At 37.4% G+C, this 25487-nt stretch overlaps 1 protein-coding gene across 2 annotated transcripts in view; it reads right to left on the reverse strand.

Moving 5' to 3' along the window:
• The window catches only part of clu (clustered mitochondria protein homolog), a 502466-nt gene that overhangs the window by 424092 nt on the left and 52887 nt on the right, over positions 1–25487 (reverse strand). Inside the window, exon 1 of one of the 2 annotated variants that reach the window (XM_090401005.1) lies at positions 402–435. The exons of the other annotated variant lie outside the window; for it this stretch is intronic. The gene's annotated coding sequence lies outside the window, so the exon portion shown is untranslated. Of the gene's footprint in view, positions 1–401; positions 436–25487 lie in introns of those variants that run through there. 2 annotated transcript variants of the gene reach the window in all.

The following is a 25487-nucleotide window of genomic DNA, read 5'->3' on the forward strand; positions in this document are numbered from 1 at the left end:
TACGTTAGATACTTATTTCATTAACATGTCTTAATGAAACTGACACACGTGGAATGCTTTCCAACTTCCCACTTGAATTTCGAGCATTAGCAGCTTCAACAGCTCCAGATTATCTCATAATTAGATATTCCATCGGCAGGAGGATAAATGGTTGATGAGTTCTCACGATATGAGATTTATATGAAGAAATCAGCCACATTAAATTACGCACCCTTAAAATGACGTTGAAAGAGAATTAAAAGGGAACGAAGGAGTTTGACTGAATATCAGTACTTTGAAATGCCTATTGCGAACAATACTGTTATGAACTGTTAAAAAAAGATTTTTTTTAATCTAATGGAAAACAAAATTGTAAAACTCGTGAAATTCGGTTTAATTAAAAAATGAAAATGAATACTCACTACAGAACTTCAGCCTAATTAAGACATCTTAAAAATTCAAGCGGAAAGCACCGAGAAATAATATGTACTGGTTTTTTTTTTTTTTTTTACGACACCCAAACGCAACTGAAATAACATGCGCTGCAACTTGCAGTACGTGACTGCAATAAGAAGTTTCACTATTTGTTTTTAAATATGCAACAAAACAAAAGATTTGCACGGAATGTACGAATTCTAAAATAACGCACATCGGATTAACGAATACTAAGTCGTTTTTTTTTTTCCCCCTCAGTTGATCCAAACCCGGTTCAATGACCGATTCGCGTGACTTTGAGCTAAAGCCTATTTAAAAACATCGCCTTAATGAGTAAATAACATCAAATGTTTGGCGAAGTTTTTAATTTGAAATTCGACATAAATTTAGTTTGGCTGGATGCACCCCCGATATAACTAAGGCGGGACAAGTGCATTATTTGCACTTGTCCCGCCAGTGCAAACGTTATCCCAACGGCTTTGCTGTTGGTCATTGTACAAGATTCGCGTCCAGATATTTTCAACAGCATAACAAGATTTGAATATAAAGCCAAATGATTCCAAAAGAAAAATATAACTTAAAATAAAGTTATTTTAGATAAATATTCCACTTTTTACAAAAAAAATAAGAATTGGACAAAAAATGAGTTTCCCCGTTATAGACATAAATAGAAGAAATCAAACAGCAGATTTAAAGTAACCAAACGATAGCGCTCGCTTAAAAAATGCAGGACACCTTTTGCCTATTTTGTAGTTTTAATTGCGTGATTTAAACGACTACATTTAGAAAAGTAATTTAAAACACTTTCTTAAAACTATTAAACATTTAAATGAGATGAGGCCTACTGCAAATTTTTAATCATCTAAACTATAAAATATTTATGAAAGTTTAATTATATCATTTTATTACAATATATTCAATTAATTACCATCGGTTCGGATTAAACTTTATATTATAATATATTATAATAACCATAACGATAATTAATAAAAAAATAACTTCCTCATCCTGCAAAGAGGTCTAAGAAAACGTAAAGGTGAAGAATCATCATGATCCAATTATGAAAAACTTACACCATTACTAACTTCCTATCTACAATTGTCCTCCAAATCATTCTGTTACCTGTCAATTCTCTAACATTATCAGATCTTATATTTCTATCTTCTAAGGCACTTTTTTATCATATCAATCCACCTATATCTTGGTCATCCTCTGAGTCTTTTTCCTGCCAACCTGGCGGAGAACACTTTTTTTTTTTTTCTGTTACGTCTAACGAAGTAACTGCAACTCTCCAAATCCTTATACACAGTCCGTCAAAAAAAAAAAAAAAAAAAAGGTATACACACTTCAGCAAAAGAAAAACCTGTATAAAAATTGTAATACTAAATTTATACAGACATCAAGGAATGAATACAAGTTACCTTTGATCTTCTTTAATTACACGAGGTGCTCAAAGTGGTTACCATTAGCGTCCAGACACTTATTATTACGGCGAACCGCTGCTTGGGCAACGTTGGCCAAAGTGTCCAGTGATATTGCTGCGCATGCCGTTTCAATTTCTTTCTGGAGGGCTACAAGTGTAGCTGGTTTTCTACGATACACTTTATCCTTTAAAGTCCCCCATAGAAGTCCAAGGATGTTAAATCAAGAGAACGTGGGGGGAACTTAACTGCACCTCTTCGTCCTATCCATTGTCCTTGCAAACTCTCACGTCTCGGTGGTGGTGCGCCATCTTGTTGGAAAGAGAAATTGACCCTTCCCATAAAGTGCATGCACGGCAGTTAAAATGGATGTGCGTAGCATGTCTAGGTACACTTGACCAGTAACAGTACCTTCAAAGAAGAATGGTCCTATTAAACCCCTGGATGGCAATCCACATCAGACACTGAGTGAGCCCCGGTAAATTGACTACCTTATTCACATGAACGCCTGGATTTTCTTGAGCCTAGTAAACACAAACGAATACGTACAATCGTCAGGCGTGTTAGTGGTTGTGTTGCAAACTCATGCCTCCATTATCGTTGAACGTCAACAACATTCTCAAATTTGAAACACCACTTTAAAATGGTCTTGCGTTTCTCGAACGACAATCGTGCCTCCGCCATTTCGTTTGACTGTACATGTCACGTGTTAATGCTAGTATTCATGTGAGTAACGACATCTTTTGAGAGAACATCATACTACACATTGTTACCGTAATTCGATCCAACTTCGAAAAAAGTAGATGACATCTGTTAAAGTGTGCATACGTTTTTTTTGACGGACTGTGTAGTTCGCAGGCTGGCCTCTCGTTCTTATCCCAACTCCTCCAACGTTTCGAAAAATATGCTGTACTGATGTGACCGAATCAAAACTTTATAGTCATTAAGTACACATTTTTGTCGCAAGTGGACAATGCTCTCAACTATTGAAGCCAATCCTTTGTATTTGTTTTCCCCGCTGTTTTGAATCTCACTCTCCTGAACTTAACTCCTTATCCCCACCAAATTTCCTACCTGCTGTAGTAGAGTCAATGTAGTTCACAGCTTTACATTCTCTGAACCCACAGGGGCATGCGAAATTCAGTGAGCGATGTGAGACCACCATCTTGTGGTCTCAACTGTGCTTCAGATTTCCAACGTTTCGTAGGTGGGATTGACATCCCCACACAACCAATCGACTAAATCCCCCCCCCCCGAGATACATCAAATGAAATAAAATCGAAGATAAAAAAAACGTTCAGAATTTTGTTACATGGGGGTGAAAATAACATCGAGGTATTTTTCACTTTTTTTTTTAGTAGTTTAAATTTATATTTGTAATAAACTGAGAGTACCATTCGGAAGCAAGATTGGATCTATAAATAGAATTTCGTAAGCGGTTTCTAGGTTATGGAAATTGCGACCAGACGGAAGCACCCACGAAATTATTACTCTCCCCAAACAGTGGGAAATGTTTTTTTTTTTTTTCATTTCTCTCTCTCTCCTGATCCTATACATATGTTTCTTTTTTTTTTAAGCTGATGCGATGGTAAAATTATTGGTTAAGCAAATCATTAGTTTCAGGTGAAACATTCCCAATTAATTAAAATAAAAAAAATTGATGCCAAATATCAAGTAATTCGCTCGATGCAAAAAAACTCTCGCTGATTCGGTATATACCTTTATCCCCCTCCGGAGAAAGAGAGATGGGAGCATAATCGGAAGCCCAATTGTCCTACTTACACACAAGAACTCCTTCACCTCTTCCGTCTTCTCGGTGCAATGCACCTGCATATATCGCGGTCAACTACTATACGCTGCCGATCAATAAGCACTATCACCGCAAGCACGATGGAATTATGTTTCTCTTTATAAGCTCCAGCGCCATCTTGCAACTCTTTTTACAATCTATTCGTCACATTTTCTTCACATTGGTTACGGAAATAGTGGTACAATATTCTGCTTATGGAGAAATAAAGAATGTAGCCGTTTTAGTAGAACACCAATGGCGATAGACCATTTACACACACACATTTACCAAGAATATTCTTAAATATGCAATACCATATAAACGTACGAATACAAAATGTTATAACATAATTAGTGCTCATAATTTATGAAAGTTATCGAGGTAATATATGAATGCACTGTTTATAACGTGTCACGTATAATTTCTGAATCTAAACGGCAATACTAATAAAAACAATACGCAATTTATAAACGATGCACTTGCCGTCAAGGAAAGCGAGTTGAAGTAAAACATATGGAGACTGAAGCCAGTACAGCAATTAAGGCAACAGGGATACAATTTATACAAAAAACCAATATTGTATTTTTTCCCCCGCTGTTAAGTATTAAGATATATTTTTGAAGAAGCGATTTGTAATTAAAAACTAAGAGGAATTTTTCAACTGCATGGATGTCTGGGAAACCAAAAACCAAGTAGGGTCGCTTTAAGAGGCTAAACTGCGAGATATGCATTTACTAACGTTGATGAGTTATCCTTGGTGGATAGGTTAGATTTATTAAGGAATTGTGTTGCCGTGGCTGTGCTATAATTCTTGGTTCCAGATCATTCCAGATATTCTATCCGGTTGTTCAGATCAGGGAGAGATATTGGTCACTGCATTGGTCCGTTGTTATTCTTTTCCAAGCACATGATCACAAACACTACTTGGTGAGATGGAGAATCGTCGTGTGAAGTGAAGTGAAGAGTGTCTACCATGAAACTGTTGCAATGTTGGAAGGCAAAACTGTCCAGAAGTAGCAGTCATGATTCCAAGCATTAAAATCAGCGACATAATCCATACCAAAAGAAACAACGTTTGTTTAGCACACCCATGATACTAAAAAATGCCACAGGTACTCACATAAAAATATATTACGTTGGCATCTACAAACTTCGCCGCAGGGGTGTAAAAAGGCTGCATACACACCTATGGGCTGGAAGACTATGACTTAGTTTCACAACGACAACTTCCATTACTCTAAAGGTCCAATTACTGGTTGACTTGGCCAAAACCAATCGATGATGTACATTCGTTGTTGACAAGGCTTATGGGGTTGCAGCCCTTCGATGAAAAAAAAACTAATGAGGTTGTTCGCAAGTGCGCGCATCTGGTAATATAGTGCACGTGTTAAAGTTGCAATGCTCTGCAAATGACACCTATCCCTATGAAACGCTGCCGGAGCTCTTTCTTCTTAAACATTATTTGGCATATGAGATTGAAATAACTTCTCAGCGAACTACTCTTGTGTAGTAGCATTACAGGCAAAACGACTGGATACATTCATTTCCCTGCGATATGAATTTTAGTAGGATAGTGTATATAATATGTATATAACTGTAACACTGCGCGGTGAGTTTGGAATAGGAAATACTGCTCTACAGTGTCAAAAAGCGGATTGGGACTGTACATTACGTTGACTGGGAGAACAACAGTGCAAACGTGAGGGGGGTAATTACTTTTACTGTTTTATTTTTCTGTAAACATGATTAAGGGCTTCCCTGCTAGCCTAATGGCGATTTCAGTTAATCATATAGTTTTTAATCAGTCTCTAGCATTATAAATATTTATGCATACTTAACCATTTGGAAGCGTTTTCAGGAATATCATGGCTCTATTAAAAAAAAAAAAAAAACTAATGCTTTTTTTTTTTTTTTTTTTTTGTTCCCTAAAAGGAGAAAGTGGGACTCTTTCAGATATAACGATAATTGCTTAGCTGCGGGTTTCCATCGTTTAGCCACGGCAGTAGATGATTTCGTTTCTGGGCGACGATTTGTCGACTTCCAGGCGTGCGGCAGACAACTCCGTTGTTAACGCAACCTGTTACTTACTGTTTGAAACAGCGAGTTATAATGTCTCCCTCCCCCTCAGTTGCAGAGTTAAAATCTAAGTTTTCCGAGGAAAAATAAAAAGTACTTAAAGATAGGCTCCGGCTTAAAAAAAAAAAACTTATAAAAGGTTCCTTAAGTTGGCTAAATTCGAATTCATAAAGATGCTTCTTTTCGGATCTAACGTTATGAGAGTAGGTAGCTACAAGGTACACAACGCACCCTTAAAAAAAAGTATTTAAATTTAAATCTTTTCATCTGACTATGGAACTGATCACCGAAGCTAATATTCAATGCGAAAGGCGCAAGAAACATAAATAGACGAACTTTCACTCTTCAAAGCAGCTGTATACATCCGTTCAAATTTTAGTACATAACCCAAAACTTTATACTTTGCGATTGCAAATCATGAACTGTGTTTATGTAAAATCCTCGGCATGGGGCTACAAGCTTGCAAACGCAGAAGGCAGGGACTGGTTGCGAAATAGCGAAAGATGAAAATATGCAACGAAGATCACGTGTTCTCGCGATCGCTTTGTCTATTTTACAGGAAGAAACACCCTGTGACCGAGGTGAAAAGTCCTAATAAACATTCTTTCAAACCCGAATATAACCAAGATGGAGTTTCAATTTTACAAAAAATAATACAGCTCATAAAGGTTCATAATAAGGCTCACAAGAATGTTGATGAAAATATAAATGGCTTGTTTCTTCTTTACAGATGTGCGTATCAGAATTCAATGATGTTTTAAGAGATATAAATGATGTTTTAAGAGATATAAATAAATATAAATATATAAAAAAGTAGACAAACTTTTAGAGTGATTTTCTATAATATGTGTTTAAAATAAAAGCCAACATTATTTAGTTCCATGAAGTAGTCTCTCAATATTTTTCTAAAAGTGTAACCAGAATTTCAATACGCAATTTATTATAGCTACTTGTTGCTAAGCTCAAAAGACGTGGAAAAAAAAAATCTTTTCATGTTAAAACGTTATTTTCTTGACCAAGAAAACTATGGAAATGACTTCTATTGGGATTTATTGATGAAGTATTTTTTGAGAACAACTATGTTTTACCAACTGAGGTTGTTGGCATCTTCAGGGCAAATAACTGATATAAGGCACTTAAAGCTAAAAACTATTACAGACTATAAATCAACCGATTCCAACTATATTTGACAAAACAGAACGCGTACAATACATGCATAGCTTTCCGCATTACAACAGATCAACAAGATCTCCAAGATGAATTATCACTAATATCTAACAACCTCACCATAAATCGCTACCCTCGGAAACTTGTCCACAAGATACTTTTCTCTGACTCCCCAACAAAGACAACGACACGACACACAGTATATTTCTACAATCGTCATTCCATACGTGGGGACAGTTTCTAATAAGGTGGCAAGACTCCTCAAACCCCATAGAATAAGAGTGACTTTTAAACCTACAGAAACGATTAGAGAACTCTTAAGATCTCCAAAAGATAGCCATCCTTTCTTCAAATATGCTGCAGTTTACAACATATCCTGCTCGTTCGGTTTAAATTACATCGGGCAGACTTCAAGAGGCCTTGAGATTAGAGAAAGGGAGCACATTGGAGACGTTAATAACAACAGAGAAGAAAAATCGGGTTTATCCTTTAATTTCTCAAGAACCATGTCATAGAGTGGGATAAAAGCTCCATTCCATACATAGAGGAGGATTTCCGCTCCCGAATTATTAAAGAAGCCACAACAGTTGCCCGTTCTGTAAAAAACCTCAACAGGAACTAAGGATTAATCTTGTCCGAGATCTGGAAGACCCTTATTAAATCTGAATTATACATACAAGAACTGAATTATAGTGCCAATTATAGAACGTTCCTAAATAACAAGTGAGATCATACATGCGCTATGCATGTACAATACATAGCGCGTTTATAATCTGTTTTGTCAAATATAGTTGGAATCGGTTGATTTATAGTCTGTAACAGTTTTTAGCTTTAAACCGCGATGTTAGCCTAGTGGCTTTGCGCTTCGCAACCATATGCTTGGGGAAGGAGTGTCCCAGGTTCGATTCCCGTTGTATACGTGAGGAATTTGAGGATCTTCCTCAGGCATAGCCAAGTTAGCCGGTCTTGGGCGCGGTCAGTAGGGTTTTTTCCGTCAGTTTATCTGGCGTTTTTCATCCCACAAACCGGCCCGTGAACATACGCCTCTACAGTCAAAAAATGCCCCCCCCCCCCCCCCAGCGGCAGACCAAGCGACGGGTCGGTTGGGAGTAGTACTAACAAGAAGTCGCATCTAAAGTAACACGCGGACCCTGCATGAGAAGCGGGAATAACGTAGAAGAACAGTTTTTAGCTTTAAGTGCCTTATATCAGTTATGTACCCTGAAGATGCCAACAGCCTGAGTAGGTGACACTAGTTGGTATAACATAGTTGTTCAAAAAAATAATGGATCAATAAATCCCAATAGAAGTCATTTCCATAAAAAAATTCTTTGTTTGCCTTGGGAACTACCAGCAAGTTCCTGCCATAGCGTAAGCCACGGTCTACAATATATACAGAAAAATATTATTTCTTACATATAATATACAATTCTATAAATAGTTTCTGTAATGGCAAAGATGCCACTAGATAAATATGTGAAGAAATTAGTAATGGCTATAGCTGATTATTCTATGCTTTTATTCGAATCAAACGAAGCACATTGTTGTACGTCCTCTGTCCAAAAGGAAACCGAACTTTTTCGAAAATAGAAAAAACTAGTGGCGGCACCTGTTGAATCGTTTTGTTGTCGAAAGCGGCAACCTTCAGTAGTGTTGTGTCAACTGTTTATGACATTTGTTTCATTAGAAGCCGAGTTATAGTGCCAAGAGTGACAGTGTGTTTTGACGAATGGTCGTTCATCACAATATTTATGCCGTACGCGACGAATTCTTTGTGGATAATACCCTTGGAATCGTAGAAACAAACCAGCATTGTCTTTACTTTTGACTTCTCCAAGCGACTTTTTTTCGGATGCCCCTCTTTTGGTGGTCTCCAATCAGCACTCTGGCGCTTTGTTTCGGGCTCATACGCAAAACACCACGTTTCGTCACCAGTGACGATCGTTTAAAGGAAGTTTGGGTCCTTATGAGCGGTTTTAATGAGGTCCTTGCAGTGTTCAATTCGATACATTTTTTGGTTGTCAGTCAACTTGTGGGGAACAAATCGCGAATTCAATTTACGAACGCCCAAACTCTCGGTCAAAATGTTATGCACAGTTAATTTTGGACTCACCAATTCATCTTCAATCAATCTCACGGACGATTTCTGGTTTCTTTGATGAAATCACGCACTTTTTGGATGTTAACTTCGCTCAGTCCAGTTTTTGGACGGCCCGGCTTTTCGTCGTCCTCAAGCGTCTCACAAACACTTTGAAATCACTTAAACCACTCGTAAACTCGAGTGTTGGATAAGCATTCATCACCGTATGCTTTTTGAAGCATTTGATGCCTTTCGGTAAAATTTTTATCAAGTTTAACACAAAAGTCAATCAAAGTTAAAAAAAATTTGTCAATTCACACTGAACAATTTTTTTTAACATAATATATTCTGTTGATTACGAACCTCAACTTGTAAGGTTGTAAACCTATAGAACTTAAATATATCGTGTTACATAATCTTAATTGTTTATTCCAAATAAGTTTTCTTCAGTCCTCCAATAAGCAAGGTGATGGTCAATGAAAAATCTACTACTAAAAGACATTTACAAGCATCCAAGCTATAGTAAGTTTCGAACTCATCAACTCGGCCAACTCCAAGAAAACAATTTAACCGAAAGTGACTTAGAATTGAGAATACTTGCAATACACAGTAGGTAAATAGAATAAACCGATCGTAGTATTAATTTTCTGTAACGTCAAGTTGTCATACGATTTGGGCCTAACGCTTTCAAGGAGATAAGTTGAGATTAAAAAAAAAAATAAATAAATAAAAATAAAAAAAAAAAACGGCGATTTATATTTTCATGACATCTTTCAGCTGACGTCGAATGTTATTTCTGAAATTCAGCACCCCCAGCAGCATTTTCTCATTTTCTGCAGGAGGGAAGGAAAGGAGATTAACGTGTAACTCAAAGTAAACCGGATTAGTAATCGCATTATCCGATTACGTTTTGCAATCATTCAGCCTTGCACTGATTTTATCGCAAATAGCTTTCATCTACTTAAACATCAATTTCTTCGAATAAGGAACGTGAGACGACAGGGGCGGGACACTCTGCTGGACCGCATTGTTTCAACTGCCAAAGGTAAGAACCAGAAGGATAGCTGTATCCCCACCACAACAGGTCGTTCACTTTGTGAACCTTTCATCCTATTTACGGAATTTCAATCAGAACGGGCTGTTATCTCTGGATACATTAAATAAAAAAGTGGAGCGCAATTATATTCCAATTGCGCATTCCCTTCTTCTGGAGAATGCGAAATGGGTATGAATGCACCTCGGCAGTTAAGGCCACGAGACAAGTATAACTTCTTATACTTGTCTCGTGGCCTTAACTTCTTACCGCACGTTTGTTTTGAAGAGTGGACGAACCAGTGCCCTGTAAGGAAAAACCGAATGTATAAGATCAGCTATTCTCAACCATAACATCGCTGGCCAGAAGGGTGAAGCGAGATGCTTTTTTTTATTCCCCGTTGTCTGATAGGGACGAATTGAAGAGGAAAGATTTATGAGCTGTAAGCTCGCCCTGGGGGTGCACGGAGATTAATCGTTGTTGCTAGTATTTAGGATGGCTTTTGGCCTCTTGTGTTTGAAGAGGTCAGTTTCGTCATAGTTTGCTGCCTGTTTAACTAGATCGTTGGGGTGTGTGGAGATCTTTGAGAAGAATTTTTCTGCTGTAGTTTGTAGGAAGGAGTAGATGTAAAGGACGTTTGTATCTCTATGCAGTTGGACGTTTCTTACAAACCACAGCGCATTCAGGATCATGCGCAAACGCTTATTTTGCGCACTCTGTAGCCTGAGGATTTGGTGTTGGATGTGTGGCTCCAGGCTGGAGATGCATATGTCACTATGGGGCGGATCGTCAGCGGGTAGACGAGTACTTTGATTCTGGTATTTAGCTTGCTTTTTCTATTTATTAGAGGGTAAAGTTGTGCGATGGTTTTAGATGCTTTCGCGCATAATGCTTTGACGTGTGGGTTGAACGTTAATCTTTTGTCTAGAATTACTCCAAGATATTTTGTTTCTGTTTGCCAGGGGATTTTGGTGTTGAATAGATAAAGGTCCCCCTTGGGAGTTGCCAATCTTCTGGTGAAAAGTATCCCTATACTCTTTTGGGGATTCACTTATAATCTCCATTATTTAGTAGGTTTTCTTGCAGTTTTTTTAGTGACGAGTTGTAGTTGTAGAGATCTGGCAAGTACTGTTGTGTCATCCGCATAGAGTGCCAAGATGGATGACATTGGGTTGTGTGGGATGTCTGCCATATATATCGAGAATAAGATCGGTGCCAGTAGGGAACCTTGAGGAACTCCCGCAGAGATCCGTCGCTGACTTGAAACTGTTCCGTTTATTTTGACGTGTATGTGTCTGTCCTGAAGGTAAAATTTAATTAGGTGGACGATTCTTGATGAAATGCCTGCTGAGATGAGTTATCCGAAGTGTCATATCTTATCAAAAGCTTTTGCTATGTCGAGGAAAACTGCTCCAGTGTGCTGGTGCCCATTGTAGCCGGTGGTGATGTACTCAATTATCCTATGAATTTGTTGAGTAGTACTGTAATGTTGTCGAAAGCCAAATTATTCCTTTGGAAGGGTATTTAACTCGTTTACTGAGGCTTGGGGTTTGGCGTGGATGATTTTTTCGGCAATTTTGCCTAAGTTTGAGATTAGTCTGATGGGTCGATAGCTTTCAGACAGGTAGACAGGTGTGGATCTTTACCTGGTTTGTGCACTGGGACCACATCTGCGACTTTCCAATAGGTGGGGAAATAGTTAAATCTGAACATGGCGTTGATTATGGTGGTGAGATGTACGACAGCTCTTCGGGGCAGTAGTTCAATTATTCTATTTATGCCATCTGGGGCAGGGGCTTTTTTATTCTTTAGCTTCTTTAGACCTTCATAGATTTACACTGGTGAGGTGTTTGCAGGTGTCGGTGAGTTTTAGTGCATGTCTGACATGGAGGTGGATTTTATAGACATTCTTGATGTCCAAGTTATCGTATGCAGGGCTACTGTTTTTCCAGGTTCTTTGCTATATCTTCAGCGCTTTTTCTGAGTCCGTGTGTACTAGGCCCCTGCCTGACTTGAGTGGGGGAAGAGACTTGTTTTTGTTTCTGAGACTTCTTAATATGTTCCAGCTGGAGTGTTCGCCGGGTGATATAGCGGCTAGTTTGGCTTCCCATGTTTCGTTCCTGTGAGCATTAAGTGCTTCTCTAACTTCATTGTTCAGGATCTTTTTGTTTTGAGGTGCGCGGGTGTTACGGTACCTTTTCCTTGCTTTGTTTTTGTCCCTAATTAAATCCATGATGTCTTCGGGTAGTCGGTTAGGCTTAAATGGTTTTGGTAGAGGTGACAACCTTTATGGCTGTGTTGAGTTGCTGGGTCAGGCTTTTGACAGCATTTTCAATTTCTTTTATGGAGCTGATGTGAGGGACAGGTCCAATGTGTTCCGATAGTACTTCTGGCAGTTTTTTTCATGAGATGGAGTGGGGAGGGGGGAGCAGCAGTTGTTCTTGCTTTCCCAGCTGGAGTAGGATTGGATTGTGATCGAATGTCAGCTCGTTTAAAGAGTCTAGGCTATACAGTAGCTTAATATTTTGCTATAATGTGTTGGTTCTTAATAGTTTGAACTGGAGCAACTGAAGAGGTGTAGCCGTTTGTGTTGGTGGTTTTGCTGTCCCATGCAGGGTGTTTCGCATTTAGGTCACCGACAATGATGACTTGCTCTTTATTGCCCAGGATGGCATCCAGATCTGAATGTAGTAGATTCTTTGATGGAGCGTTGTAAGCTGCATAAAGTTTTAGTATTCCAGCTGAGGTTTTGGGTACTACTATTCCTGTGAGCTCTAGATTTCTGGTTGAGGGACTGGTTACAGAGTGGTGATCGATGTGGTTTTTTATGAAAATGGCAGTGCCACCTCCTCTGTAGTTTATTCTGTCGTTTCTGTGGAGGAGGTATCCTCTAACTTTGGGGTTGTCTGCTGGTCTTAAGTGAGATTCATTGATTAGGATGATGTCTGGATTGTATCTCACTGCGAATTCTTGGAGTTCCAGAATCTTGTTTCTAAGTCCGTTCGCGTTCCACGCGTTGATCTGTAGGGAAACTGGGGTGCTTTTGTTTTTATGCATTTATGAGAGCTGCTAGGATGGATTGGGTTTCTTGTAGAAATATTTTTCTGGAGTCCGACGTGGGGTTAGATTTGCTGAAGTCTTGCAGCATATTTGCGAGGGAGTTTGTAATGACGGCTGCTAAATTGTAATGACGGTGGTATTGTTCCTGAGTGGCCTTTGTTGAGCGGACTACATCTGCGTAGGTCTTCGTCTGCCGTTTGTGGTTTGCTTCGATCGGGAATTCTGGTTGCGGCAGTTGGTATTGTGTTTTGTCGACCTCTGGTGGGTTGAGGAGCTAGGGCTACTGGTTTTTGTAGGTTAGTAGAGAGGGCAAATCATCTGTTTTTTGGGTATTGTATACATCCTTTGTAGTTTGCTGGATGCGGGCCCCGCAGTTGCACATTTAGCCAGGGTGGATTATGGCTTGGTGCAGGTGTTTGTGGGGTGGCTCTCACCCCATTTTAAGCACTTGTATTCAGTGCTTACTATGGTCATGCCCAGAGATTATTTACATAATCTCTGGGCATGACCATACTTTTGGCACCTGTGGCACTGATGAGGTTTTTTTTTTTTTTTTAGTGGTTCTGGGCTGATTTTTAGCCCACAAATTGATGTTGGGTCATATATGTTTTTGTATGCCTGGTGGATCTCTACTAAGACGAGTGGCATCGGGGACTTTTGTCTGCTCTGGTCATTCTGCTGACCTTGATGAATGGTAGGTCTTGGTAGCAGAGATCGGCGGCTATGTCTTCTGTATGTATGTGCTCTGATACTCCACAGAGTACCACCTTCAGGTTCCTCTCGGAGTCGACGGTGAAGATGTGGTATTGTACACCTTTATTGTCTAGCTCCTTTGTGAGTTTGCGGTAGTCCATTATAGTGGCAGGTTGAATTTTGATGCCATCGTCTAAATTCTTTGCTGCTGTGTATGCTATCTGTAGACTAGTCATAGTGGCCCTTAGTTCCGTCCACCTGTTTTTTTCTCTTAAGATAATTGGGGGAAATTTCTCTTTAGTGGAGGTGGGGGGGTCAGAGTTGTGTCCGTCTTCCTCCATACCTTCATCCGTGGGTGGTTCTGTCGTCTGTGTTTTGGGTTTTTTCCGCGTGTGGGTCTCTCCTTGTTCGTGTGTGTGTGTGGGGGGGGGGGGGATTGGAGACCACCAAATCCAGCTTTTCCTCTGTATTAGCAGTATCTCGCTTTCCTCATCGTCCCTCGTTGTGGAGTACAGGTTCAAGTAGCCTGGCCATTCCACTTCAAAATTTTTTAGTAATTTTTTGAGTAGGCTTAGCGCCAGTCCTTTGATATTCAGTGCTATTCGAAGCGGTTCTCTTAAAACTTGGGAAAAAAGCTAACCCTTCGTGCCATTAGCAGACTGTTTAGAGTCGGGCACCATCGCCCATTCTCTCCTACTCCTCAATCGCGATGATGCGGAATCTTACATTCAATATAAGACTGAAGGAATCAATGGAATAATCGCACCATTTTTGGGGAAAAAATTTATCCATAAACAAAACAGATCGAGACAACATTGTTGGATAAGAAGGCAAAAGCAATGCATCTAGTTTCACTGATTGCTTGTTCTTTTTCAAAAGTGTTAGTTTCTGAAAACACTCTGACATCCTTCTGCAATTCGAACAGAATTTTATGCATGCGCTGAAATTTGAAGTCTGCTATTTTCTGACTAAGTGGATAACAAAGGCAAAATTCACAATATTACTGAAAATCTCACAAAGTATGATTTTCAGTAATAAGACCACAAGTCTGAAATAAAAGTTGAACGATTCAACAGATTTATCCAAAGTGTCCTGTGCGGAAGGACTTTGTATTAATTACAACAGATCAGTCTGAAATTTTTTTTAATCATACCACTTATGAAGATTACGGGAAGAATTCTATGCGTATAGCAGTTTTCCTCCTCAACTTCTTCCTTTCTTGTTATGGTAAATATTCTGTCCAAGTGCATCTCTGACACTGTTAGAATCAATACCGCGCACAAGCAACATATCTTACGATTTTTGGATTACACTGTTAATGTTTCAAAATCATCCGTCAATGTACTGCAATCAGCAAATCTCTTCTGAATAGTTCTCTTGGCCTCGAGGGTATTTTAATCAAATCCTACTTTTTTTCTTAAGTCAGTAGGAGAAAGTTTGCTAACTTCATCCAGAAGTTCACTCAAATCTGTTGTCGACTTCGCAGCAACTTTTATCAGCAAAACTAACCTATAAATAATTCATGAAGAAGAAAGGCAAGTTCACAATATGACCTTGGTACTTACCAAGCATTTTACCTTTACCTGCAAGAAAGATTGTGAAACCAGGAACAATATAAATGTCGCATGCATTTAGATGTGGTGATCAGACCTACACGCATTCGTGATCAAACAATTAACACCTTCCATCTGCTACCGCAAATAAAAATTTAATGACCGACTCTCGTGCCTTTCTTTCTATGTCCACTCAATTTTAAAACTTCCCACATGCTCACTGATGGGAATAACGTTGAATAATGAAAGATGGTGTTCAGGAAAGTTAAATGTTAATCTTTCTTCATTTTTCTGGAAACGAGAATTAACATTACAGCGGTATCTCGCTAATCCGAACTAATAAAAACCGTGCTCGTTCGGATTAGCGAATTTTCGCCCAAGAGAGAACAATAACTAGCGTTTAAGACAAAAATAATCAGATTCTAATGGTACATCAATTTAATTCTGTAAATAAATGTATCTGATAAAAAAAAAGCTATTATACTGCAATGTAAAACTTAAAAAATAATACAGTACACAAGTTTATTTTAGTAAAAAATTTAGTTTGTATGTACCTGTATTGTTGAGGATTCTGATTTAATAAAACTGCAATAAAAAAGCTATCAGTACATAATTAATTTGTGTAAAAAATATTACTTTCTTGTACACAACCCACAAAAAGTTTCACAAAATAACACAAAAAAGTTTTATTTCTTCGTAAAAAAATCACCGATTTTCTTTTGCTTCTTGGAAGCTAAACTTTTTTCGAATGCTTCTTCTCGGAGCTGCATTAGCAATAAAATTGTGTGGAATGGCGTATCATTCTGCTTAGCCCATTCTATACACATATTAAAACTGTCAATTGCCTCTTTATGTGTTACTCTTTTTCCATTTCGTAACATTTATTTGTGAAATTTCAACATCTGGATTTATATTTTTAACCAAATTATGCATGATTTGAATTTCCTCTTTTTGTGTATCACCGTAGTTATCTTGGTAAATTCTAGAAGGCCACAGTTTTTTCCATGACGCTCGAATTGCTTCAGGTTCGACAGTTTCCCAGGCAAACGTGAACACATAATAAATCAAAATAGACCTACAGTATAACCGTACAATCGACAACGTGAAAAAATACTCTACTGTAATAATAATAAAATAAATAATAACAGTTAAAATAATAAATATTAAATAAAAATAATAATACACAAAATAATAATAATACGTAATAAATAAAACTTTTTTCTTTCAAACCCCAGTTCGGATTACTGGAGGGTTCGGATTAGCGAGACACCACTGTATATATTTTATTATCATGATAATTAACAGGTTAATTGTTTATCGATATGCCACACGGTTATTATTAAATATATCTTTATTCTTGAGGTAACGGTAAAGAGTAATCCTTCGCTAGTGTGTGATTAAAATTGGTACGGTTTACAATAAAAATAAAGAATCCCCCCCCCCCCCCATGTTGTTAAAAGTTTTGCTAGTTGCGCTAACAGTCTGGGTTTAGTCCTGCGGTTTGTCTCCCTAATCTAACGTGAAAGGTGAGTGATACACATCAAGGTATGCCGAACACCCTGTGAAAATTCAGACCCCAAATCTCGAGAGTATAAAGAAGTTTGCAGGCTGATCGCCAGACAGTATACAGGACCGAACACAACAGCAATGCATTTAGGTGGTTTCCGATCAGCTACCGCACATAGTATCGTTGCCTTATACACTGTTAGACTGTGCTCAAGGAGATGCAGTGGTATGCGAAGAGCACTGTCGAAGGAACATTATGACATGAGACTGGATGCTCGCTGTATGGGCGAATGTCTAAGAGTATCTGCCCCCGCTGTCTATTCCCTCCTTTTCTTTCCCTCATCACCTCTTGAACATATTAACACGACAACAAACCAATAGACATAGTGCTGCTGCAGTTATAAATAATAGATCACTTCCAGAATGTAAAAAAAAAAAAAAAAATCTTCCATATTCATTTCACCAACACCAATGGCATAAAAGCGAACTGAATTATGTGCACCGCTACTCACAGACATTCAAACCCGATTTCCTGTTTTTGACAGACCCCCATCCCTCAATCTACCACCAAACGCTATCTTAACAGTCCAATCTATACCTCGACTCCTTCCATCACAAACGTCGCACGGTATTGATTGATGAATGAAGCAAGAAAATCTTACACCGAAATTTTGAAACTCCGTCTCTTTTGAAGGTCATTTTTGAACTTCAAAAGATTCACCATCATTTGTGCATGATATACTCCTTGGCATCCATCCTACCGCACAGAAGCAATCTCATATACAGCCGATTCAAAAGAGATAAGTATTTGCCATCAAACTATCAACCTATTGCTCTGAGGCGAGGCAATAGGTTTAGACAAATGTGTCTAAAATAATGCAAGTGGTTGTCAACAGTCTACTTCCAACTAATCGGTAACCACCGATATGGATTCTGCTATTCGAATTCCGTAACAGATCTCTTCGTCTGACATCGTCCATCTCTGCACCAATAGAAAGGGCTGGAGAAAATTGTGCTGTTGCACTTGAAGTTTCGGGCCTTTCATAGGGTTTGTCTTCGAGGGGATCTCAGCAAATTACCACTTTATTTATGCCCTGCGTTCTGCTTTTTGTACTTAGATTTCCAGTTTCCTCTCAGGGTTCTTATTTCATTCACCCTCTTCCTTGTGCACATAAACGATCGTCTCTCACTCACCTCAAAACCATCCAAGTCTTGCCGATGATATCTTCCATTCCTGCAATTCATTCAAATTATGCAGTGCTCAAATATCTCAAGCTTCAAAATCGTCAGAAATCAGTGCCCTGAAATATGATCTCCTTATTACCCATCAACAGCGTGATGACAGCAATGTTTTCCAAACAATTTCGTATTCTTTTTCTCGTAAAAAACAAAGTTAGTTCATAGAATAAAAGAATTTATTAGTGGTTACCTAAATAAATTACGCCGAACAGTTTCAACACGTAAAAGAGAACGTCTTCATGAAGTTGATTAATTAACTTCGTGATCTTTGTGTTTATATTTGTTTTGATGTGTCTAACTTTGAAGAATCCAGCAATTATTTTAGGGGTGATGAAACTAGTCGGTGTAATTTATTTAGGTAACGACTAATCAATTCCTGTGTTCTATGAATCGTTTTTAGTTGTAAAACTTTCTTTCATTAATACGACTTCAGTTATTCTTTCTTTGGCTTTGATGATGCTCAACTTAACCGTTGAAACCAGATCTAGCACCACGCCTAGCCCTTTCTAACACAAGCACATCACTTCTACAGCATCCTCGGCTTCCAAAAAACTCCGCATCCTTATTCGCTCTAGGCTTTGCTAACTCTGTACAAATCCCCCTAACATTTAGTACACACAAAAAAAAAAAAAAAAAAAAAAACTGTCCAGAAGAGAGCAGTTCGGTTAATCGGCTGTCCTTTCCCACTTTGCAGCCACTTTCTCACGGATGGTCAGTTTCCGCATTGTATCTCTTGTACGGATATTTCAATGGGCGCTGTTCAGCAGAATTGGCATCAACGTACTCCTTTTGTTAAGCCTACACACGAGCAACAACAAGAAACGGATCTCAGCTGAAACGGTTATAATTTAGATACTGAAGAAACTTCGTTGACACACAGTGAAAGTGAATTTATTTCACTCGCGACTACATTTTTTTTTTTTAAACTGTGACCATCGTACATAAAATTTCTTAGTGATAATCATTAGTGGCTTGAAGAAGGTAATCAACAGCAAGTTTTACTGCGATGCTTCGAAATGTACTAATGTAGTGGGCTCAAAAATCGAAATATATCTTTTTTGAAAGGAATATTTTGGTGCACATAAATCTCTCACTTCGCCAACAACCTTTCATTAATCTGCTGTAATCTCCGATGTACTAAATCAGTTACTGGAGTCATATACAGTTAGCCTCGATTATATTGGCTCGCTCATGGTATCTCGTTAAGTCAGCGGTGTCACAGGAATAGTGAAATTATATTTTAAAATAAAATTAAAACGAAAAATAAAAGCCAGTAAGTCATCGAATGCTATCTAGCCTCAAACTCTGAAGAACATCGCTAGTTGTAAGTTATACATACTTTATTATCATTATTTTTATCAAAAAGATCAGTCTAAAGCAGCGTTTCCCAAATTTTACCTATGACGGAACACTCACAAATTCCTGAAATTTTAACGGAACACCTGGGTTAGAGTCGCAGCATTTAAAACCATTCCAGGCTCAATATTAATATTAATTTTGATAATTTTTCACAGAACACAATTTGGGAAACCCTGGTCAACTATTTAGGGAATAGCGGAGAAATTCGTTATAACTGAAATTGACTACTCGAGTTTGCTAAACAGTCTCAGAGTTTATGGTTTTATAAAACTGTGTGCGGTAACCAATATGGAACGACAAAGAGTACAGAGGCATGTAAATACATCAGGATTGCGGAACACCACAAACGAACAGAGTCTGCAGAATTTGTGTCAAAAGCAGTAAAAGATTATTTCATTCAAGCGAATGCAGATATTTAATTTTTTTTTTTTTTTGAAATTCAGCAGGCGTTTGAAAATTTCTTGACCCTGTAGATGAATTCCATTATTTAGATATCAGTTTTTATCTTACTGTGCTAAAATTTAGGCATACCTTCGCATCGTTATATAGGTTTAGGCGATGTCGTGTGTAAAGATGACAAAAACTAAGGTTAAAAGTAGAACGCAAATTAGAACTAAACTAAAAAAAGTGGGTTAATATATACAGTGTTTTAATAGAAAGATAAAACTAAAATAATGCAGGAAAAATTCGTGCTTAGTAATAAATTATTTTATTACTAAGCACAAAAAGAAACTTTTTCATGCAAGTATAAAAAAGAAAACATAATACAGGTATCCCTCGAGTAACCGCGTATATCAAATCGCGTTAATCAAATCTAATAATCAATGGTAAAAATTGCAATTCGTCCATGATCGATTACTGTATTAATAATTGGTACTCTTTTAGGAAAGATAAAAAATGAATGCAAAGCAAATGTTTAATAAATACTTGTACCTCCATTATTTGCTGCAATTTTTTTTTTTATCAAAAGAAGTTATGAAGTGTCGTTTGAAAAGTTTTAGTTTTTTTCTTATCGGCATAAATTCTACGAAAACAAGCAAAATTACTCTCCAGACCTCGGTAAACAAGCAATAAAACAAAGAAAAAACACTGCAAATAATTGCCAAATATAATACATCACATATGGGCAACCTTCGGCCTGGAGGCCGGATCCGGTCCTCTACTTCTTTAGATTCGGCCCTAATCTATTTCAGCGAAGTTTGTCTGATTCATGGCGAGAGAAAACATGGTGTGTTCTACTAACTCACATTAAGCTAACGTCATATGACTTGCGCAAAACACACTATGTTTTCTCCAACCAAGGTCTCTTTCTCACTTTGACTAGCGGCGTGTGTGAACGTGTTACAACGTGTCAGTTCGGTACTTCCGTTGGTGTTGTGCTTTGTTCAGTGCCTGCATTGATGTTGTTTTGTTCAGTGCCTGCAGTGTAGAAGACAGTTTTGTTTGACAGTTCTGAATATTTCAAGATAACTGGACGGAGGATTATTATTTTATTCTGCTTAAAGGTTTGCCTGTATGTTTGCTGTGCAACGAATCCGTATCCCTCAACAAAGAATACAACTTGAAGAGACTTTACTTCGAGACATGCGGATCACCCAAAAATTGATGGACAACTACGAAAAGATGAAATACAGAAGTTGAAGAACTTGGATACCCAGCAGCAAATGTTCAACAAGCAAAGAACGCAGCACCACAGCATTGTCAAAGCCAGCTTTGTGGTAAGCGAAAAAATCGCTAAGCATTCTAAGTCATTTGGTGAAGGAGAATTTATCAAAGAATGTCTGCTGGATGTTGCAAGTATAATATGTCCTGAAAAGAAAAAAGACTTCGAGAATATTCGTTTGTCGAGACGTACTGTTGTCCGACGGATAGAAATTATGGCTGATGATATCAAAAAAAGTTTAAAAGAGAAGATTGCTAGATTGGAAGCATTTTCAATTGCTTTGGATGACAGCACCGATGCCTCCGATACAGCATAACTAGCAATATTTATTCGAGGAGTTGATGCGGATTTCAACATCACAAAAGAATTATTGGCGCTTCGGCCGTTAAAAGGAACAACTACTGGTGAAGATATATTTGAAACAGTCAACACAGTCTTCGAGAGATTTGGGCTTAAATGGAGTTCCCTATCTGGCATATGCACTGATGGAGCCCCTGCAATGGTTGGTGCACAGAAGGGATTTATTGGAATAGTTCATGAAAGGGCAATAGAACTACAGATCCATCCGGAAAATTTAACAAATTTTCACTGCATTATCCACCAACAAAATCTGTGTGCAAAATCGATTAAATTCACAAATGTTATGGAAGTTGTAGTAGTCAGTATTAACTTTATTAAGTCACGTGCACTTAATCACCGCCAATTTAAGGCAGATCTATTTTCGAATTATGAAGATGAGTCTTATTATTGTGAAGTGAGGTGGTTGAGTAAAGGTAAAATGTTAAAACGATTTTATGATCTGAGACAAGACATTGCAGATTTTATGGACATAAAAGGAAACACAATTATCCAAGTAAAAGATGATGAGTGGGTGTGTGATTTAGCGTTCCTTCTAGATGTCACCGGATACCTAAACGAACTGAATCTAAAATTGCAAAAACAAGGACAATTGGTTCATGAACTGCATAGACATGTCAAAGCTCTTTGTAATAAACTAAGATTATTGGAAAGTCAGATAAGAGCTAAAAATTGTTTTCATTTTCCTATTCTAGCAACTCATAAAAATATCCCTTATAATTGTTATGGAGATGAACTGAAGGCACTAATAGAGCAATTTGATACAAGGTTTGCCGACTTCAAAAACCAAGACTCCACATTCACTATATTTGCTCGTCCGATGGATGCTGATGTAAATAATGTGCCAGAAAACTTACAGATGGAACTTATTGAGCTTCAGGCGGATTTAGCGCTAAAATCACAATTTAACAACATTGCTTTGACGGATTTTTATAAATTTTATTTGGTGGAAGAAAAATATACAAATTTACTACGCGCCTTTTCAAGAAAAATCATTTGTCTTTTCGGTAGCACATATATGTGTGAACAGTTTTTTTCGAGGATGAAATACAATAAATCAAAAATTCGGACAAGAATAACGGACGAAAACCTCGAAAATTCTATGCGATTATCCTTAAGTAATGTCAATATTGATAGTCTCGTAGTTGAAGTACAAGGCCGATCTTCACATTAAGTTGTTATGTCGTTCATTATATTATAAAATTTATGTAGAGCTTTATACCAAAGCATTATATTATAAATAAATGAAATATGAAGTAGCAACTTGTTTTAATTCATTTAATATTAATTTATTTTATTTAATAATTTGGTCCGGCCCTTGACTCGAATGATAATTTGGCCCCCGAACTACGAAAGGTTGCCCATGCTTGTAATACATGATGATACAAATTAAGTGGATATTGAATCCAACATTATTTCATAGCCGAATATAGAAACTACAAGAGTTTCATGCCGAATATATAGAAACTAAAAGTTTCGGCGGATGCAAGCATAAGCAACCTTATGAGCAACTTGTAGTAAAGGTGGAGTAAGCTCCAGATCACTTTCCTTAGTATTTTCCATAATGTAAAGCACATCTAGAGGAGATGTATGATATATAAGCCTTTGACTCTATTTCAGTAATACATGATGGTTTATTTATTTTCAGTTACGATATAGAAAAAATTATTGAACAAAGAATAAAAAAAATAAAATAAAACATACTATACTGACATCGGAGGTCGCGGTATCTCTCAGATACAATTTACTGTCAAATATCACAAACCTTTACATAACATGTGTTAAAAAACCGATAGCAAAAAAACAGTGTGGAATATGACTCGTAACATGAATACACAGCTACTCATGACCTCCAAGCTATACACTGAATTGTGTAAGAATATTTATATTAAACATTTTTCATGTATCTGTCAGATCAGCTGAGCTCTGCAGGGTGAAAGGCGCGTTAATCAAAATTCTTGCCGCGTATATCAAGGGATTGCCACAATAATCAAATCCCGCGTTAACAAGGGATACCTGTATAGTAGATCCAGTGGTGTAGCTAGAGCTTTTGTCGCCCCTCTCAATACACACTAAAAATACTACAAAAAGTCAAAACGACGTATAGGGAAATAAATTAAAACGATATGTTTATTTTTGAAGTAAAACTTTAATTTCAACATTCTAAAATGTTATTTTTCTTGCTTTTCTGTTAGCAAAATCATCGATGACATTGGCGAAGTCTATTTCATAGTAATGTAGGTAATTCTTAATCAATTTTATTTAGAAAAACTCCTCTCACAACTAGCAACTTACAACAATCGTGAGGAAAATTCGCTGTAGTATTACAATATTTAGAAATGAGTTCTCGAGACTGTATTTTAGATTAGTTCAAAGTGCCGCCCGGGGCGAACCCCCCCCCCCCTAGCTACGCCACTGAGTAGATTATGAATGAGATGTTTTGCCTTTTTTCTTTTTTTTTTTTGTTAATATCCAATCAATTTGGTGGAAAATTTATTCAATCATTTTAAGTACTGTACACAGTTGATGAGTTCGTTACTGCAATATAGATTTGGAAATCCAAAATTAAAAGATTAAAGGGAAATCCAAATAAAATTAAAAGTACTTAAGCATAATTAATACCGCTTCTTAAATATATATAATCTCTTTTAACTTTTAGTTTCTCTTTTCCACTCGGCTTTGCAACTGTTTATAGTTTTGGTGTTCTTAAATAATCTGTCAAACGGATTAGTATTCAATCATTCCACCTGTCGCGAAAAAAAAAAAAAACCGAAAGACGTTTCGGGCAGTTAAATGTAACAAATTACCAGGGTCACACCATGAAAACTAGCCAAAATCTAACTACGCAGAAAATTTCCAATTCAATCAAACTTTTTTTTTATATAATTTCTTTGTAAACGTGTATGCCTTTCATGATTCACGTATTAAAAAATGGTTTCTTGAATTTCTTTTAAATCTGAACTTTATGAGAAACTAATTTTTGAAATGTTTTATTTGCCATAAAAAAAAAACTCAGTGTCAAAAAACCGAATGATCATTATCATCAAAAAAACTTTGGTGATAGACCTGGAAGAGGTACAGTATTAACACAGCAGTGAGTATGGATGCGACATCAGCACGCGTGTCATAATAATGTCACAAAGAATAAGCCACGGCCGTAACCTGGTTATTGAACTTGAGTCTGAACACGAACACCATTCTTAATAAATGGAAGGGAAGGCAACATAATTCCATTGCGCATGGGTGAAGTTAGAACTGACTCAGCCAATTATAGTTAAATCCTTTTTTTTTTTTGAACGGTACGAAGTACCCGGCACCTCTGCTTAGCAATGGTGACATTCGGGTGCCATGCCTTTACAAATTTATACTGTAATTTGTAACCTGACTGGTATTCAAATAAGCTTAGTCATTTAATGAAATCTGCATTTGTTTATTGCGCCTATTGTCAAGATATCTGCTATAACTATATTTAAATTCTTACATGTTTACATATCAACACGTTCACGCCAGACTGTCTTCTGCGACTCAAGCTGGACTGTATTTTAGTACCACAATAAAACTTTTGTTTAATTTGTGAATATGCAAATATGCCGTTCATTCCAGTTGTTTCTAATTACACTAAATAGTTGAATAACCCTATTTTTCACTAAGCATAGTATGCATTTGACTGTGTCTATATTAGGAGATGTGTTTCACTATATAGGGTTATTCTCATTCTAGTACTAAACCACTAATAAATACACACACACACACACATATATACAGATACGCAAATAGAAAGCAGTCGACAAATTCTGAAATTCTCGTGTCCTGCCTCGACTGGACAAGTTGTTGGACCATTGCTCAAAAAATTACTTCTGTGCGAAATATAACTGGCTAAATTCTCAAAAATAAGAATTTGTAGTCCCTAAATTCAAAGAAAATACATTTTTTTTTAGTGGTTGAGATACAATTTTTGACGGATTTTGTCTCCCTCGAATCCCGCTCCAAGACATTGCTTTAGTGGACTACGACGATCCTACTTGGACGTGCATTATGTAAACGATGGGAAAGTACTTAAATATATTGGGTTTATGT

The sequence above is a fragment of the Typopeltis vanoorti genome, chromosome 11 (genome assembly GCF_054136105.1).
Source record: "Typopeltis vanoorti isolate ZY-2024b chromosome 11, IOZ_Tvanoo_1.0, whole genome shotgun sequence".
Lineage (NCBI taxonomy): Eukaryota > Metazoa > Arthropoda > Arachnida > Uropygi > Thelyphonidae > Typopeltis > Typopeltis vanoorti.